We start from the raw sequence: 21,214 nt of genomic DNA, 5'->3' as shown, positions 1-21,214 counted from the left end.
AAATCTGGCGAATTGGCTGAATACAAGATGTCTTCATTCTTAGAAGTCAAATTTGTTTATGCCAGTTTTTTCATATGATTGTACATAATCTTAATAAAAATAAAATCTACTGATAAATCCATGTGAATAATCCCATAACTAATGTTGACAACCACCCAATAAATGTGTTAAACTAAATATAAAATTACATTTTAGTTGACAATAAATGCCCTCCAGAAAAAAATGTCTGTAATCAACATTGAAAAAAGTTTTGATACAACTATCCAATCATTCTGTTAAAAACATCTTAATTGTAATTCATTGGATCATCATTATTATACCTTTTCAGCAATTGGCTGGACAAACCAGAGGGCAAAAGTACAAAGTGTTTGCAGTTTGTTCTCAGAATGACTCGTTACTGCACGTGTGTGGGTGGGCGTCTATTTTTGTCTTGGGGGTTGTTTGTGTCACTGTGAAGGTCTGCTCGTCCTGCCCTCAAACCCTGATGACGGCCAAAAATCACTCCTCAAGCCTGTGAGAGTGATGAGACAACAAATACACGCCAAAAAAAATCGTTGGTGGGAGTCTCAACAAACAAAGATTCCTTTCCCCAATTATCATTCATCTCCAAGATTGATTCATTTTTATTTTTTAAAGAAACGCATCTTTTTCTCCTTTGCTGCAAAAAGCTATTCAAAGTTATTATGAGCCGATAAAGACAGGCCTTCAGCGGAATGTGGTGTGACCTCAAGGTAACGCATGTCGTCTTCTACAATCATCCTCCGCCTGGAATTGACAGCCTGTCAGCCCTCACAAAAGGACCCGGTGAAGAGGGTGAACAACTGGTGTCACTGGTTTGCAAAAAGGAAAACAGTAACACAACCACTTTATGACCCCTGCTCGCCCATTAGAGCCAGGCCTAAGGGGCCAAGAAGCAAGGTCGGGGCTGTGGGAGAAAGCAATAAGCTGCGCCGCACTGCCCCGGGACCCGCAGACTGTCTCTGCCGACGAGATTTACGTGTCACGATTCCAGGTGCTGTTATGATGGAGAGGGAAAAGACGTCAAGTCGTCAAGGGTGATGAGGTGGAGTGCAGAGACTTGTCTTGCACTTAAAAGGTTGAGCCCGTTTTACATGTGTGAGTATAGTACACTCATAGTTTCTTGTCTGTGGCGGTTACACAACAAAATAACAGGGTCGGTCAGGTCACCGTTTGTGACTCATTTGGGCCAGAGGTGGAATTGCAAGTGCTTCAATTAACTTTCTTTTTCATGCACTTTTTTTTGTTGCTGTTTTCGAGAATATTCTTAGGCAATCTTCTACTTTCGGCATAAAAAGAAAAGACAGCAGTTTGAGAGTAGCCTACTGCTGTGTATTTAAGGCCGAATCAGGAGGAGAGTCCTCGTAAGTTTTTTTTTAGGCCGCATGAAATGAAAGTATGAGTACTTTACAGTACTTTGTGATTGTTGAAAGGCAAATTAATGCCATTCCCACATGGGGACGGACACAATAACGCAATTATAAAAAATAGCTCTAAAATATTATAAATAAGCTTGACTTACATTTACTTTACTTGGCTCTTTTACTTGTAGACACTTTGTGTTTGTCTTGTCAACGTAACTGTTTTTGATTTTACTGTTAGGACCTCCTTTAATTTGTGCACTGTATCAGCTCATTCAGAGTTAATTTACAGTGCACCAGTACACCGAGCCTAGTCTCATGTCCGTACTGCAGTGTGATGGATCTGTCGCCGGTCCCAAGTCCGCCCATTTGGCCTGAAGGGTGCAGAGGGTCAGTGGGAACCCACCTTGGCAGCGCTGCCTCTACGTCAGAGCCCCGGGACAGATGGTGCCAGGCTGGGCTGAGACCTTGGACAGGGCAGGGTTCCCGCGATGAACAGCCTCTGATTTACGCTGCGGCTCCGGACCTTGGGCATGGTGCGGGGGGCTCCTTCTGCGCAGCTGACCCCTGCTGGTTGCAGGGTCATCCATCGGGATGGAGGAGGTGGGGTGAGGTACTACGACAAATGGGTGTCTGAGAAAGGGTGGTTTGGTCCTCCCAGGGGACTGGCTTTATCCTCTAGCCGCCTGGTCAGCTGCAGGATCTGTGCAGCATGTGTGTAGGAAGAACTGCCTGTTAAACACATAAAATTTAAACCCCCACTTGGAACAACAATCATTACTTTTATTGTTTTCAATGCAAAACTGGATTTGTCATTAAGGAAACTATCAAAAGACATATATTTCTTTCTAAAATACTGAACCAGTACAACAGCACATTTCTTAAGCAAAACCATTATAAATGGTTGCTCAAAATCATCCGTCCTAATTTTAGTTAATTAATCAGAGAATGACTTTTAAAAGCTCCACGCCAGGACAGTGATTAATCTTGAGCTGGTTTTGTGTGTAAAAAAACAGAGTTGAATTTAAGGTGATGGTAATAGACTATTAAGGCCTTTTAATTGGGAAGGCCCCCCCTATGCCAACTCTCTCTCACACCACACCGCCAACTAATGAAATCAGTGAATAGCCAGCTCTAAAGGGAAGGACAAAGCAGAGATAGGGAGAAGACAATATCCTTGTGTGGGAGAATTAGTTACACTCAGTAGTCTAAGTATTCAAAGCGCACAGCAAAAAAAAAAAAAGGGAAGGGGGGTGCAAGGGATTAAGAGAAAAGTCCCCACAGGTGGGTTTCTAGGAGGGAGGAGGGGTCACATGACAGGACGTTACCTCGTTTGATAAACAACAGCCGGGGCCCACAGGAAGGAGGAAGGGAGTTATTTTATAGGCGGAATTAAGTGCTTCACCACATCAGGTATTCATTATGGTAAATCTCCCAGGTGTGCTGTACATGCAAGTAAAGTTAAACATCTTAGGAGGTTGGATTTGATGCAAAACAACTTGGACTGATAGATATTTGACGTGAACATTAAGGGTAGGAACCGGTAAGGACCTCACAAACTGATTCCAAATCAGTGATGTGCATTTTTAACTGATTTGAAGCTAAGTTTAATGTATACAGAATCTCAGGTCAGCGCCTGGTGGTGTGAGATTGTTGAGGCCTTAAAAAGCTTCCCCACAATGAAAACAGTGTACATTATGAGTAAAATTGGGTGGAAATTCAGATGAAACATTTGTATTTAAAGCATGACAGATAACAAAACTGTTTGATCAACACTTTTTAAATTTCTAATTTAATTTAATTTTAAGTACATTTGTGTACACGCATACCAAGTTAAATAATTTTAATCAAGATGTCACAAGGTATGTGAGACTGGGAATGGTGGACTTGCAATCCTGTGATGTATAAGACTTCTGAAATCGGTGAAAATTACACTCATGATGTTTGAGTGTAAAAGTGTATCGGTAACAAGACAGCTGGTTCTAATTCCTCACTTAACCTTTCAGGCGTCTAATGAAGTAAAATGAGTGGTTAGGTCATGGAGAAAAACAGGAATGCCACCTTTTCCCTGGCTCACTTCACTGGCAATTTAAAAGTTCTTGATGTCCGTGATTTATTGTGTTTGTTTTTAAATCAATAACAAAATGACTCTGTTTAGAACTAAAAAAAATCTCCTGGATTCACCCGTGGTCATCAGACAGCCTGCTCACGGATCTGATGATTCGGTGTTTCGAGACAAATCACCAACAAAGGAAAAGAGACACCACTGAAAAGGTGACAAATCAGCTGACAGCAAAGATAAAAAGTGAATTGTCAAAGAAAGTAACATCTGTATCTTCACTGATGTGTGACAGCCTTTTTTTTGTTAATGCGTTTTTGGGGTTTTTCTTTTTTGTTCCTCCTGCGTGGCTCAGTCAATCACATAATCACAGCAGTAAGTCATGAGAGGTTTTCCTGGGGGCGTTGAGGCATAGGGCTGGTTAGGCTGGTTTTCGGGCCAGAGTGCACAGGCCAAGGCCTTAGCCCTAAGCCCTGCACACTCAGTTACCGACACGCATGCAGCTCCCCGTCCCTCCCCTCCAGGGCACTAACCAGAGGAGTGTGCATGTCAAGACAGATGGGTCACAGATAAGGCTCTTTCAAGGCCTTCTCTCTCTGGCTTCCCGCTGTACCCTCCCTCAACCTTTTTTGCTCAACCTCTGTGATCTTCCCACTCCTGCTCGTGAGCTTTGAACCTGTGCCTCATTCCTATCGCACCCCCTCCGTTTACACTCGCTGTCAATCACATCATTTTCTGTGCAAGCTGCGACCCAGTTTGCGCACTTTGGCTAGTTACCCTTTTGCCTTAAGCAGCTTTCGCCTCATAAACTTCTTTTGACCTTTTATCAACTTACATTCAACATTTTCAAACAGCCCTCTCTTGGTATAATGATTAGCCCCCAAATATTTCCTCAGCCTCCCCAGGGCTCCCAGTTGCTCGTAGATGAACTCTGACACATGACTTTTTCTGCCTCCTTTTTTCCTCCTTTCGCACTGCGTCTCAACGAGGATTACGTTCACTTAACCCCCGTGGAGTACTCAACACCCTATATGATCATGTTTAAATCTCATGCGCAGCCTGAAGCTATTATCATATCACCTTATTATGTTATTGCTTCTCCCCTTGGGTATTACTCAGTCCTGATGTTTGTCGTTGAACGGTTGTAAGTTATTCAAACACGTTTGGAATATTGTGCGGCATTTGAATGGCAGCCAGCACACAGGAACATGCAAGCAGAACCCATGAAGCATATGACATTCACATAGCTGCTTTTATAGTCGCTGCAGAAAGACCCAGCCGCACTCATAAACCTCCACACCGACATGTTTATCATCATAAAACCGAGGGGAGAGTTAACAGAGATTGAGCACATTTATGGCTGGGCTTCAAATATCATAAAAAAGGAATTGATTAGCACCAGGTTTCCTCATGCGGGCCGTGGTGTCACGTTGCACCTGCTGAACCCTGGTTTTAGATGACATACATAAATATTTGTGTGAGTTGTTATTCCTCAATTTGTAGAGATGATAGCGTTGTGAGTCTTGAAGTGGCAATGTTTGTCTGCTAGTACTAGTCTACCATTTTGGTCCAGATAAAAAAATTTGAACAACTATTGGATGGATTATTATGTACTTTGCTGCAGACTTCCCTGGTTCCCAGAGAATTAATCCTGGTGACTTTGTAAACTTCTGACTTTTCTTCGAGCTCCACCTTGAGGCTAACATTTGTGGTTTTAAGGTGCATTTTCACTGTTGGTTAGTCATAAAACATTAATGTTCCGATTGGGGTGATTTGCATTAACATTGGCCTACGACCAAATATCTGCAAAAATAATGACATTCCTACCAGCATTATCTGCACTTTGTCTGCACTTTACACCAATAATTAAGTACATTAAAGCTTCTTTCTAATGGCCGTTAGGGGCGGCAATACTTGTTGCAAAAATTCGTTGCCTAAGAATATCTAATTTAGCATTGGGTTTTACTCAGCTCCACCCTAGTTTGTCTCTTCTGGATGTAAAAACAAACCAAAATGGAGACCGTCAAAATGCCTAACTTGAAGCTTCACAACTGTAGTCTAAAAACCAATGGGTGACATCACGACAGTGGTGGTCATGGATTTTTTTTACCTGGGCCTTCTGTGCCATCTCATATAGTTTACATAAATACGTGCATGATTTGTTGCGGCATCATTAACACATGCATGTAGTCCACACCAACAAGACCCAGTCACATTTAATTACAAGAAACATGACAAAACAATCCAACAAAACAACAGTACTAAAACACTGCACACTCAAGAGAATAAGCCAGAAGGAAAAATTCGCCACCACGCTTACCTGAGGAGGCGCAAAGGAAAAACGGTGACGTGAGGGACCCCTCAATTCTCTTACGTTTCAGCCTGAATTCTTCTTGCGCCTACTGAGTTTTCCTAGCACCTAGATAGCTTTCTGTTGTGTTGACAGAAGTCACGCTAGCTCACTGACCAATCATACATCCAGTGCCAGGATGCTGGCGCTGGCACATCAAAGAATACGCCCAGCATGTCAAACTAAAGATCTGATTGGTTGAAGACTATGCCAATCAGCGATAACATCCACGCTCTGTGTACTTTAATCTGCAAAGGCCAACTTCAATTGCTCTCCTTCCATTGAGACATACAGGTGGAATCTGATTGGATGAAAGCTCTCCTTAAAAAAGCTTCAGGCGTTGCGAGCTGGACGCAGAGCAACAGAAGAACACAGGAGCTGTGCAATGAGGAAATAAGCTCATAGGGACAAACGATTACAAACCGCTATTGTGTCTTGTTTCATTTCCTATTCAAACAGTCAGTTGCTAATAATCCCCAAACAACATGCAACACTTTTTATATTGATTGTATCCCATTTGCTTCAAAGAGGAGGATTCCCTCATCTATAGGGTGTCTTTGAGTCCTATATTAACCCATAAGCGATATTGGTGAAGCTGCAGTTTGGGTCAAAAGGGTCAGCCATACGCAAGGCCAGTAAACACAGGGTTAATCTTGGCTCTTCCAGATGTACCAGCCAGCTCAAAGGAGCAGCGAAGGCTCCACTCGGACTTCCACAAAACGTGAGCTATTGTTCATCTGTCAGCAGCTCCGTGATATATTCTATCCTACACTCGTGGACAAAACATACCCCGGCGATTATACAAGCGGGGCCATTCGCCCTGCAACAACGCCAGGCCGGTGACTGTGGACACCAGGCAGCTTGACCCCGGGGTCTCGCACTCCTTTGTCTCCACTGACCTCTGTTTCTTTTACCCCCCCTCTGAACCTAAAACCTCTGTCCTTCCAACTCCCCCCTCCTCTCCCTGGCTCTTTCTCCCACACACTCTTCACACACATACAAATAAAGAAATGGGCCCCCTTCAGTTTATTTTATTAGCACTTTGAAACCCAGGCCTTTTACAGGGGAGTAGAGAGAAAAAATAATAGGAAGGGGCTTTAATTAGGAGAGTTATTAGGGCTCAAATGAAAAACAACGGGGTCAGGGGGAAGCGCTGGGTCAATTGGGAGTGTGTGGGCTTTGATATGAAGACTTTGTCATCTTTGGCTTCGACCCTCAAATCCTCAGAATAGGGCATGGCTCAGGGTAACACTGAAGAGCTTTAAGGGATGTGCACACTTTCTCTCATTTGTAGTGGCTGCAGAAATGCCTTCATGAATGAATGAGTGAGTGAGTGAGTGAGTGAGTGAGTGAGTTCTGGATGTTACTTACATCTGATTGTACTTTCTGCTGCCTGGTGGTTTACATTGTATGTACAGGATGATGCATGCTTGCCACACAGAGCACTACAGCTCCAGCTGTGTGTCTGTGTATACATACGTGTTTGTTCAGTGCCAGGTGTGCCGTCCCTTTTCTTTGTGATCAGCTCAACTGTGGATTGTGACATGGAAGCCCCTGCAATTTCCTTTACTCAGCTCTTTACCGGCTTCCGACGCAGTCATACCTCAGATTCCCTTCTGTCCTCCTCCTCGTCTTCCCTCGCCTCCGCTTCCCCTCTTCCTCTCCTCCCGTGTAGCCGCTCCCTCCGGCTTTCTCACTGTTTACCAAACACTCCAATGGCCTCCTCCTCCTCCCTCTTCCTCGCTCCCCGCACATGCATGTCTTTGTTTGCGCTCATCTGAGTAGAAAATGGTTCCCAACTACCGGCGGGGCTGCAGTGTGAGACAGGAGGCCTTAAGTGGTGCTCGCCGGGGGAGAAACAAGGGGCTCGGGATGCTGCTGAGTGCTGCAGACGCTCCATCCACCTCCTCTGGGGGTGTAGAGGGGTGAGGGAGGGTGAGAAAAGATGAGGAAGAAGGGGGATTCCCAGAGCTTTGTGCAAAGGGTGACTGTCATGGGTGGAGCTATTACAGCACGATTGTACTTTTTGCTGATTTACTGTAAATCTTTCACAAATTACAAGTAAACAACAGTCCAAACTATTTCGAGCGTTGATTTTTTTCAACATAATGTACATCTCTATAATTATTTACTTTTATACCTAGATGTGTTTTTAAATAAAGTAATTTCCATATACTGTAAGTTGTGAATGTTTTAGATCTCCACACATGTGAAAACAGATGAAGGATCCCGGGAGATTTGGATTAAAAAAAACAAACAAAAGGATTGGAGAGCGCGGGCAATGCATTTCCCAGAATTCAGCCTGCGGTCTAAAACAATATTTGGCACAAAGGGATTAAACCTTTATCTCTAAACTTTTGCATCAGTCACAGTCAGAGGCCATCGCTACAGATCCCTGCAGAGGGAGAAACCAACAGACAGATGTGCGAGACAGATGTGTATGTATGTGTGTGTATGATAGGGAGAGAGAGAGAGAGCGTGCTGCTGGGTAAGATGTAGGTATTATAAGTGGCTTGCTCCTGGATGACCAAGTAGGTCAAGAGAATCAAGACGGTAGTGAAGGGGCTCACAAAGCTGTGAGGGGAAGGTCAAGCGTGAAATCCCTCCCTCCTTTCCACTGTGACCCCCCAGGGAGGAGCTGTGGACAAGCAGTGAGGCGTGTGTTGTAGCAGAGTGGAGTGAAGACGGGGGCAAAATATGTGGCATGTATCTACAGTGTATGAAACTCCATGACCAACAAGTATCAGTATACCCAAAAGGCCTACTTTGGTTGGTAAAAAAAACAATGCCTATTGGATCCATTACACACCTGAGGTACTCTCACCAAAAATACTTGCAACACAGGTAAAATAAAGGTGCTGCATTTTAAATTATGACCATTTCTATTGCCTCCACACAGCTCTCAATGTAGAGAGCAATGTCCCGGCGGCCACAGCTAACAGTGCTAACAGCGCTATTGGTTGAGGCGGCGTTATTAGAGGTGACCAACGTTTAATCGCAAGGCTGAGCGCCGACCATGAGGTAACCAGTGGGGCACGCTCACATGCAGTAAAATGCAAGGTCTGCATGGCCATGTAAACAAAGTATAGAGAAGCCAGGACTACAACACTACAACACAGGAAGACAGACTTCATTCTCTGCTTAGGTATACACCACTATATCTTTATATGGACAATAGTTGTTGGATGCTTGATACTCTGAATATCATAGAACCTTACCTTATATACCTATAGTAGATTTTTTTTAAATCCATTTTTAACATTGGGATTTGTGTCAAACAAAAATAGCGCCGGCCCTGATAAACAGCTTAACCTCAGGCTCAGTGACAAATTTGTCAAATACAATTAGGAATGGTTCAGTGAACTTACCGTCAACCCGAGGAAGGTTTTTGACATCCAAGTCGGGAATGTTTCAGCGCTCACATTTTTTATTAACTATCAAACTGACCACATGTAGAGAGAGAAATACATTTGTATGTGCTGCAGGTACATTTAATGGAGCACAGATGCTCCAGGTAGAAAAGGCTGGTAAGTGCTCTTATGAAATAAGGGAGGAATCCAGCTTTGTACACATGTGTTAGGCTGTTTGGGCCTACCTGTGTGTTATTGCGAATGTCCATTCATGTATTTCCACTGCAAGAGAAGGTGTACAGATACATACATGCATTCAGCATCACTTGCATTGTCTGTTACTTGTATTAACCTACTACCTAATAACTATTTATCAATATTAAGAAAGCAATTAAGTACAAAACATGTTTTGTGTTTAAGCAACAAAACATTCAGGCAGCACATTAATAAGTCATCCTTTAGAGGCTTTAAACATAACTCTATTGATGCTTGACAAATAATGTACTAATGCTTCATCTATAAGTTACAAGCCATTAATATGAATATATTTTGTCTTACCAGGTTGTGATCAAACCATATGGCAACTCGTCCTCTGGCTTCAGACGATCTGGACCAAAATTCATTTTATAAAACATTTATTATTAATGAACTAGCAACATGCTATCACAAGCTTATTTATGAATAGAAAGGATAAACACCAACAGTGGGGATTTTTCACAACCGAGCAACATGATGGCTGATAATAATAACCATTAATGAATGTCAAACTTAAATATATATATATATATATATATATATATATATATATATATATATATATAGAAAGGTGTCTTACAGGAAAGCGGTACCAATATTTGATCTGTGGGATCAGAATATTCATGTTTCTGTGAGCGTGTTTGTCTTTGTGTGAGAAAGTGGAAAGAGTTCTACTTGTGCGCCCTGCAGCCTGATGGCTCATCCTGTCACACCCTGTCGCCTTCATGTCATTGCTGCACGGCGGCTGCTTTTCTCGCCCTCTCTCCACCTCAGCGCCCGGTAACGGCAGCAGTAGAAACGCCACGCCCACCGCCACTCACCCTCCGCCACTCACCCTCCGCTTCTGTTAAATGGTGACAACGGTTTTTCTTTCTCCAAACACTTAAGAGTGTCGGCTTCATTTAACCTTTGGTGGCAGTATTACACATTCTGGCTGAACTGGTTAAACATCTTGTTTTTTTCATTTGAGGGTGCTAGATCTTCTCTCAATTCTGTCTCTGTCACCTGTAACCTCTTCTGTCGGAGTATAAACACTCACATTTATGAGACAAGCCAATGGTACAAATACAAAGATGATTGAAATCATAAGAACAACATGTCAAGGGTAATAAATGGCTGTATGGCTACTATATGCTATTATGACTGATTAGTGCCAGTATGTCCCAGCTGGCTAGCGTGTTAGCAGTTAGCCTTCCAGCTACAGTGGCCTCATAGTCTCGCATCGCCAGACGTATCTCCTCAGCAATGTGGTAGCGCGAAAAACCCTGTAGCTTGTTTGTAATTTGGTTTGAAGAAATACAATCGTGTTGGGTGGTGAGCCCAGAATGCCATGTCGGTGCCCTTGCAAAAATAGTACTAATTGGATCATGAATTCGGAAGTATACATTGGCACTGGGCAGAACAGAAAACAAGTTTTACCCTCGTGTCTCCATCTTAAACACAGTGAACGAAAATGACTAACTTTAATTATCCATTGTCATTAATTAACCACAGAAAATGTAACTCTTCTCGGCTGGAGGTAATTGAGCATTAACACATTTACAATTGCTAAAAACTTGCCAATGATGGTCCCTTACGGCGATACATCATCGTCACAAAGACAAACGTTGCATAGGAGCAGAGTGATCGATTTCCCCTGTGAGAAGAGGTGTTGCAATGCTTCAGGCTCGAATAATGAATGAACAGTAAACTCTTTTCGCCTGTGAGTGACAACTTGTAAGTGACTTAAAGGTGTTCTTTAACACGCTGTCTAAGAGAATAATGCAGCTGTCTTTTAAGAATGTCCCACTGAATTTTGGAGTTTACTTGAATTGAAAGTTTGTATGGCTGCTAATGTGTTGAGTACATTTCATGACCTTTAGGTGTTTAGGGGCCGTTGAATCATTTCCAAAACCTGAAAAAAGAGAGGCGGTGGTTTTTCATCTGTCAACAGCCATGAGCTGAGTGTGAGGTTAAGGAAGGCTGTGTGAATATTTAGCAGGATCACAGAATGTAAACAGTGTTCAGAGGTTGAACTACAGGTTTCCAAAAAATAAAATCTATAGTCTTGCCTTAGAGTTAATAATTCAGAGTTTTCTTTACTCTATTCAGTGTTCATATTTAACTCTAGATCATGATATATTTACTAGAATTGGATTAAATTATATATATAATTGAACCCAATTCTATAGAACTGGATTCAATTCTAAATAGAATTCTACAATTAGATTAGAACGTGTAACAAAAGTCATCAGACATATTCAAACAGTTTGTATGATGTGATGTCCAATTATTATTATTACCTGTATCGTCCTTGTAGTTGTGCTTTGTAGCAATACGTATTATCCTCTTTTTTTGGGGTGCGGGGGAAGGGGGAGGGGTTACAAATAAATGTGTATAGCTCATCTGTAGCTAAATGTTTATTCTTCATCTCTTAGTCTGACAACTCATACGTGTTGCTCTGTTGAAGCTATTCATTGATTTTAAATTGATTTCCACTGCTGTCTGTCACTCAGCAGTGGTAAAAGTACTTGGATCCTTGACTGAAGTTAAAGTACCAAAACAAAAATGTCAAAAACCTCCATTACAAGCATTTAAATTAGTTGTATTGTCATACTAATGCAACAATATATAAGCCAGATTTTACTGTTGTAGCTATAGTTAGTTCTTGCTGTCTGTACCGGCAGGTTGTATAGGTTACCGATCTCGGGTTTGGGCCCCTCAAACAAATCACATGATGAATTTGAGGGCACTTCCATAGTTAATGGGAGAGGAATCAAGACACAGTTTAAAACATTTTTGAGACTTTTCTTAAATTTTTAAACTCTTTGTGAAATATTGGATAATCACACCTCTTGAAATTAAACCATATGAGAGGTTTAGAAGCTGCTTGGAACTCAAAGACATGTGAAACATGACAAGGAGTCCCAACGAGGGATCACAAGCTAAAAAGGTTGAAAAACACTTAACGTTACAATATATTTCATAATTTATTTATTTTTTTCAACACAATCTCATTAGAGTATTAACAGTATATACTTAATTGTATATATACCATTTATTATTCAATTATTTTTTATTTAAGGGACAACTTTTTTTTTAAACGTTATGGTTAGGCTTACAATAATTACATACAGTTAAGTTTAGGCATCAAAACCACAACCCCCAAACCACAACGCGTTGGTATTTTTAGATAGACCAGCTTTGTTGCTTAGTCACGTGGATGCCATGTCCACCACAAAAAAAGATCCTAATTGACTTACCATTAGCATTATTTTCATCCTAAGCAACACAGGAAAAAAACTAACTGCATTTGTTTCCATGTCCCCAAAACAAATAGATTGCATTCCATGACAGTAAGTGCAGATGTTAAATACATGTTGTGGATTAATAAAATAAAACATTTCCCTCTGAAATGTAGTTAACCACAGTACTTGAGTAAATGTACTTTGTTACTTTCCACCGCTTCTCCCTACATACAAACAGCCCATGGAGAGGGGAAAGTGTGTATATGTGTATTAGTGAGCGGGAGGCGGGCCTGTTGGCGGAGAGGGTCAGCGGGCAGAAAGGCGGTGGGCCGAGCCAGGAGCCGCAGTCCCTCCCGGGGGTCAGGGCAGAGAGGATGAAACCTGTCATTAGGGAGGTGAGGGGAAGAAAGCGCTCAGCGGGGGTGGGCATTGTCCTAGGGGCGGGCGGTTAGGGATGGCTCTTTAGTGCCTCAAATAACACGGCCCCCGGCAGCCATTGTCGCGGAGTGAAAAGGCCCAATGGGGGAGGGAGGGGGGGTCACAGGGGTGAGGGGGCAATTCTGAACAGTGGTCAGTGGGAGAAAGGAGTCCGTGGGTGAGGAGGAGAGAGGGGTGGTAAGTATGTGAAGGGAGGGTGGGGGGGCTTTTATACAGTTGTATTCCTCTTCTTTGTTGACAGCTCATCCAGAACCAGGTTCCTGTGGTCTCATGAGATCTCAGCAGATTCAAGCGTGTGAGGATGTTTCTGTGCTGCAGAATCAAACCTCAGAGATTTTATAAATATATATTGAAATGCTTGTGTTTATGCATAGAGGCACATTTTGCAGGTTTCTGTATGTGTGTGTGTTTGCACTTCCTCGTCCTGCAGCGGTGGTGTGCAAGCGTGCAGGTTGAATAGCAAAGGTTGACATCTATGCCAGAGCTCAGGACCTTTCACTCGTCCGAAGTGTTTTAAGGGGACGGGTCACACAGATAATGGGGAACCCGAGAAAAAAGACCAAAGACCAAAGCTGTGCTCTTTACTGGAGGTCGTGGACGGAGCCTTTGACGTCCTGTCACTTCCCTGAGCAGCAGACAACAAATAGGACACAATATATCTAGATGACAGCTTAAGTTAGTGATTGCATTGGCAACCAATTCTCCTGCGGGTTTAAGAAAAATGAGAAAGTGTGTGTGTATAGGTTTGACAGAATTACTTGATTAATGGATCAAAACACAGAAAAGTGCCTATTTCTTGGGAGTTTTGACTCATAAGATGAAGTATTTTTTTACAACAGCTTTTGTTTGTCCCTGATTCCTTTCAGACTTAAATTGAGAGGCAATTTGATGGAATTTGCAAAATGAATGAATCTTTAATCGTTTTCTGTTTTCTCACCCTTCCTTAAAACAAACCTTAAAATATTCCTTTTAAACACTTAGTTTCCAGATGACATGAAGTCCTGCAAACAGTTTTGACTAAAGGAGTCCGGTTCTTTGCTAATGATGTATACTTTCCTTTTATATGTCAAAGCTGTTCCCACAGCCAGAGCACCTAATAAACTGATAAACTGAACCAATTACTGACTCCATTAGAGGGCTTTCATCCAATCCCAATGCACTGATGACTTTAGAGGGCCAATAAAACTGCTAGGTCACAACCTTAACGTTAAGGGACCTTAGCAGAACGAGAGGGGACAGACAGGGGTCAACAACATCTCACACTTGTCACACCCCAGTGTGAAAGTGTTCACATCTCATTTCTGTATCAACACTGCTGGAGATTAGGCAAATGTAATTGTTAGAATATTAAAAAGGGAAATCAAACAAAGAAGAAGTCAAAAAAAATGCCATTGTGTGGATGTATTAATTGATTTGTCTACTCAACTAAATAGAATCCCACTTTAACAACAAAGTCATCCAGGATACTGAATGATTAAATCTTATTTAATGTGATGATGGTTAAATTATTTGACCCTGCACTTAGGAGTCTTCTCTAACAGTCGTTAAACATGGAGACATATGGATATCACTCCAACGTCCAGTATAATTAAATAGTATAACATGAACATAAATTATAGCACTACTATACCACTTTAAATTGTAATTTTCTAAATCTTGTCATCTTAAGTTTGATGTTTTGATAGAAGAAAACATATCTCCTTTATAGTTGTATTTTTCATTGAAGGTTTTTAATTCAACATCTGAACTAATCTCTGTGCTCTTCTGATTGGACAATCAAGACGTCATATATGTGTGTTTATGAAGTATGTGTGATGATTGTTTATATGATGACGGTTAAACAAATTAAGGAGTTTATTTTCCAAATAGAAGAAATGTGTTGAGGATGTATCTCAAAGTTTCTGCTACTGAAGGGTAACAAGCTAAATCATTTACATGTATTTTGGTTGTACGTGACAGGAGGAGGGGGAGTAGTTTGATAAATTGCAGGTGTATTTGTTTGTTTTGTCTGCGTCAGTGGAACATTAGTGAGGTGAAGAAATTAGCACCAGGCCTCATTGAGAGGCCTAAAACTGTTGCAGTCTGAATTATAGGGAAAAATGGAGGGAAGGAGGAGAAGGAGGAGGAGAGAGGCAGGCCTAATCACTTTCCCTGCTGACTTCACAGGAGGGAGGGAGGTAAAGATCACAGCTCCACCAGCACATTGCAGCCGTCCTCTTCTCCTCCCGGCCTATTGAAGAAGGGCCCGGGGGGCCAGCTCCCCTCCTTCTGCCCACAGGGCTATTGAAGGAGTGATGGATGGCTTCATAAGGAGACTAGGTCCATCTCTCATTCACAAAATATCGCCCTCTTTAAATGACTCTTTCTTTTACAGTCTGTCTCTTACCGCCTGCATTTGGTTTCTCACTGATAACAGCCCTTTCTTTTTCTTATTTTTTTATTTCCTCTCTACTTGCGATGGTCGCCCACCTCTTTCTTTCTTTCTTGCTTGTGGATGAAGGAATGTTCCCTTTTCCGTCTCGTTCCTTTACTCTTTCCGCCCAAGGCTTGGGACAGATGTGGAGGCCTTCCTTTCCCAGCATTCCCTTGGGAGAGTGGGGACAGGTCTTAACACCCTTTTTAGAGAAGGGAGGAGGGAGATGGGGGAGGGCAGTTTGTTGTCCGAAGGGTCACGTATTGCGAGTCAAGTGATGCATAAGTAATGCTTTGTTTGAACTGATCTGGGGGAAGGAATTTACTGGATTTGCCTGTAATTGGGTTATTTTCCTTTGAAACGGCTCGTGAAACAAAGATTGAGGAGGTGAAAAGGGTCGATGTATCATGAGAACTATTATAAAAGTCAACTTTTATAACAATAATACCTCAATCAGCACAATACTATGAGAAAACTTATAAAAGTAAAAAACCTGAATCTATTCATCCAATTTCAACTATACATTTAAACATGAAGGTGTGAACACAACAAAAGAGTTATTTCAATAAATCAGGTTACTGAAAGAAATCAGGCACAGTCATAAAACAAAAAAAAATTGTATTGTATTGTATGAGGATCTTCTGATGGCATCCTCCGAGAAACACCACCTAAAAACTAAAACTTTTAGATGACTACATCTAAACTTCAGTTATTTTCCTCTCAAATTAAAACTTGTAATGGGTCAATTCACCCAAATTACAAGTTTACCTTGAGTGGTATCTGGCCATGCATATAGTGTTGGTTGTATTGTATTGGGAACTTTCTACAGGTCTGGCCCACCTTATGGGCTCCGGTGCAACCGCACTGCCTGCAATGTCTGTTTATGCCACTGTAGAGCAAGGATGCCAGAAGTTGTTGCAGAAATCTGCCAGGTGTGTCTGTAACGACCACTGCTGTCTTGTGTGATTGAATGAATACAACTAATGCTGTAAAGAGTCATCAATCAGGCCTTATTTAAACTCAAAAACAATAAACAGTATATAAGCAATGGACTCAAAGTTGTACAGTTCATACCAAATACAAAGGTAAACTCATTAAGCTGTGCCGCGGCTGAGTGGCAGTGAGGTGCAGCAGTGTATGCACCGGTGGTTCTGTTACCTGTTAGCATTTAGTCAAACACACTCAGCAGTGTGTGTGTGTGTGTGTAGAGGAAGCTCCGTTAGCTGGTAGTCCAAAAAACAATAACAGTGCGCAAACTGTTTCCGCCCCACTGTGTCTCTGGCTGCAGAGTAGCGGTTAGGGGTCGATGTCGCACTCCGCCGTGTTACCATGAGCCCATGCCGGCCAGGTGTTGCTTATGAGTGGTGAGCAGGCATCAATGGCTGTATGAAACAGCACAAAAAGGTGTTTTGGAAAGTGTGATTCTCCACAACCGAAAGAGGTCATTGAGCATGCAACCATAACTGGGCACCCAAAATGTTGTCCAGTTTGCTGCAGCAGAATTGGAGATTAAGCATGGACAGCCACAGAACTGCACACTCACTCACTCAGTCATGGACACACACAGTCACACACAGAACCGAACAAATACGCTTATGCCTGGCGCAGATTTAAAAAAAAAAGATGCCACCGGCCGCTAAAACTCGCTCTGTCAGTTCAGCCATAGTGATGCTTCAAGCTAAATGCTAGCATTAGCATGCTAACATGCTGACGATGTTTACAAGCTGATGTTCAGCAAGTATAATGATTACCATGTTCACCATTTGCTAGTAAGCAATAAATATAGTACAGCTGACACTGAGGGGAATGCCAGTTTGGCAGGTATCATAAACTGGTATTGCATAAATTTAAACACCTCGGTAACTGAGTTTATGGAAATAATTAGCCTAATAAATAAAGCTGAAGGCAGGGGAGAGTAACTTGAGCACTAGTCGAAACTATTTTTAATGTATTTGTAAGAATTTATGTGTTTTATGTGTTAAGTTAAGTAAATTTGTGTTGCCGTTAGACAATTAAGTCAGTGTAACGTCATTACATTCAAGTGGCATTTTAATTTATATCCTTGGCTACTTTTCTGTACAGCTCTCTCCCTGGTTTGATGGTGTCCCAGCTACTGCACGGGGGGAAAAAATGTTTTTTTGTTTATTCGTCTGGGACAGTGGATCATTCAATGATGGATTAGATATTTCAGAACATTTTGGGATGGCTCGTGATTGTTTCAATGGAGAGAAACTTCGAAAAGAGTGTAGTCACTTGCATGCTGAGCGCAGTCACAAGTGACGTATTGTCTGTGCCGAAGACATTCTGTCTACAGTCAATGCATATCTGTAAAGGAGTATCAAGGTCTAACCATGATTTTAAAACTTGTACCTTTACTGTTCAGCCTGCTGGTTATCCTCTCCTTCCTCCTCATGCTGTTGGAGTGACAGCACACTGTGGTCGTGCTGTGAGAAGCCATTCAGACCTCGCGGCCTCCACGGCACTGGCGTGAAAATCGGCTACATTTAATCAGCCACGGTGGAGGATTTAAAGAAAGGGATCAAGAGAGCTTTGTCTTAATGGATTGGCTACAGTTTAAGGCTCCAGTACACAGTTATACCTAGTTAAAAGCACATCACTTGCTAACAATATAACTCAAACCACATGGCACTTCTCTAAACCTTACTTGGCTTGAATCTTTATTTCACATTTAAAAATGCAAAATATATTGGTCCTCATATTTTTTCTATATTATACCCCTGCGTTTGAGAGCTAACTGAATTCATGCAGTTTGACCCGAAGATGATTGTAATTGATTCTTCAGTCAATCATTTCATCCATATTCAGAAAACAGAAAGTTAGGGAATAAGTCTGCTTTTGTGTATTGGGATTACATGAAATGACCCACACATACAGTGGGACAATTCTTTCAGTCTGTCTGTACATTAAAATTTCAAGCTTACGGCCATGGCAATTTTTACCAATACAGTGAGGCCATACAAGACGGAGGCGACATTCAGAAAAGAGCCAGTGCAGTCAAACAAAGCACTAAATCAAGTGGTTTGACACATGCTCACCAGACAGTTTGCCGTTTGTCACAGCGCCTGAATGGAACTAAAAGCAAAGTTGTGGACGCGTCGGGGTGATCGGCATTGCTCAGATGCTGCACAAGAGGCCTTTTCAGACAGCTGCAACACTGATTACATTGTGTGAAGGCCAATCAAAGGGGAAAATGACGAGAGCAGTCATGCTGGACACACACAATGCACAAATGGCAGCGGTCAGATGGTGGAGGAGAGAGATTTTTAGAGATGCATTTTGGGAGACGTATGGGAAACTTTTAGTACATCACGGAGAGGCGCGCAAACAACTTTGTATTATCTGAGTTAGTTTGATTCCAGAAGAGAGTTAAAGTATTACGACTTCTTTTGCTCAATGGTTTTCAAGTAGGGTAATAAACAGAGTGGTCCTGTCTCCTAAATTCATGTAAAATCAATCAATATGTTTTAATTGTTCTAACAAAACAGATTATAGGTGCTTTCAGTTTTGTAACATTTTAGTGAAGAAATAATGAGGATCTTCTGACGGCATCCTTTTAGAAACACCACCTAAAAACTAAAATTTTAAATAACTACATCTAAACTTCAGTTATTTCCCCCTCAAATTAAAACTTGTAATGGGTCAATTCACCCAAATTACAAGTTTACCTCGAGTGGTATCTAGCCATGCATATAGTGTTGGTTTTATTTGAGATGAAGGCATAAGTACACTTCAAACGAAGTCCTTGTCGGATCATCAAACAGCATTTGAAACCTTCCTTGCTCCCACACCTTTCCGCCAGACCAGTTTTTGTAACTTTCCAAAACCATCAATCTGACAAGCATGCCCACTTCCTGTGGTAATTAGCCAGATGTGTGGACTTCTTCAAGCTCTCATCTTTCAGCCTTCACACAACTGCTTATGACACTTTGTGTAGGTATAAGCACTTTTGCCTCCGGACATGGACAGACAGCAATGGTTCGTTTCAAGCAGACTTTGGCCTTATTCATCTCTGAGATTTCTACCACCACTCCAATGAAATGCATATGACTAAGTGTTGATCTATTGATCTTGAATATTTCAAAACTTGAGCAAATGAAACCAAATCTAAAAAGGCAACCAAGAACGACAGGATGAAGGATTTGAGTGAGAAACATTTTTATTTGAAATTAGAAATATAATGTGGAAGAGCCCTGATCTGAATGGACCAACACAAAGTTATAGAACGTGTGCAGTGCTCATGCAATCAAATGTATCAAACAACCTTTTCTGCCACTAACAATGAACTTACATCAGTGACACCAGATTACCAGGTCATATTCTCTTACTGCCACTTCACATCCTTTTGGGACAATAGTTGAGTTGAAGATTTTGAGGCAGGTGAGACTCCAAACACACAAGAAATGTCATGTACAGAGACACAAAACACAGTGACACCACATAAAAACAGAGTCAGGGGGGCAAATGACAGAAACATATGGCTTTGACCCTCTCTTTGACTCTTTATCCAGTCTCTTCCTCCTTGTTGATGAGGACAATGATGAGGATTGTGGCGACGATGAAGAAGAAGATGACGATGATGATGACGGTAATTTTAACAAGTAATGGCTTTTCCGTTGTCCCTTCACTAAAACCCCTCTAAGCTTTAACAGCTCTGTTACATCTTTGCTTTGTGAAGGATGCAATGAGGGGATTTTGAAAGTTTCTCTCTCCGTCTCACATATGCACACACACACGCACACACGCACACACACACACACACACACACGCACACACGCACACACACACACACACACGCACACACAACTTTTCTCTCTCTCTCTCTCTCTCTCTTTCACACACAACTTTTCTCTCTCTCTCTCTCTCTCTCACACACACATACATACACACACACACACATGTGTGTGTGTATGTGTGTGTGCGCGTGCACACACCCGTTCATGTGTGGGAGGGCTGCAAGAACAGGGGATTTTTTTGTGTTGGGGAAGAGAGAGGCTTGGGCACTTCATCTTCTCTTGTGTGCACTGCCAAAAAGGGCAGAGGTCAAAAGTCAGGGCGATTGGAGAATTCCGCGCTGCATGCCGACAGATCAGGTTTCAAGGGTGGGGGAGGGTCGCGGATCGCCCTAGAGGGATAGGTGCTTGTGCTTGTGTGTGTCCGTGTGTGCTTGTGTGTGCATGCGTGCATGCGTGTGCGTCAGTACACGTATACATGTATGGTGCCGTGAGTGCACACGTGCTCGGCCTGCGTGTGCACAAATACGTGTTTATGTGTGAGCTTGTTCGGGCTGCCACCTTTTTTTTTTTCAAACATCTTTTTGCAGCTTTAGCGCTCAGAGTATTTGGAACTTTCTCTTGATGTTTACTGCTTTGTGGTAGTCATTTGGCGGAGACTCGCCCATCATAAGGCAACACCTAAGCTCCCTCGACCTCAATGTCACATTGTCCGCAGTTGAAAGACATCTATTCCAGAAATGCTTTGGATCCATTTTGGGCCGCTGGTCAGTCAGGAGCTTTGAAACCTGTCATGATTTGTAAAATAACAAAGTACATTTTTCTTGCCACATAATGGTCCGGGTTTATTTTTAGTCATCTCAGTTACAATGTCTATGCTGCAGATAAGGTTCCTTGAGTTGTTTCACTGCTCAAAGGATGGAGAAAATGTGTATTAAACATTAGTGAAACCATGTTACATTCAAATGAATCCAAAAGCTGCATTCTCAACA

The sequence above is a fragment of the Clinocottus analis genome, unplaced genomic scaffold (genome assembly GCF_023055335.1).
Source record: "Clinocottus analis isolate CAN_PGR_092001 unplaced genomic scaffold, fCliAna1.0.p SCAF_9, whole genome shotgun sequence".
NCBI classification, from domain to species: Eukaryota; Metazoa; Chordata; class Actinopteri; order Perciformes; family Cottidae; genus Clinocottus; species Clinocottus analis.
Note: the sequence above shows the minus strand (reverse complement) of the source record.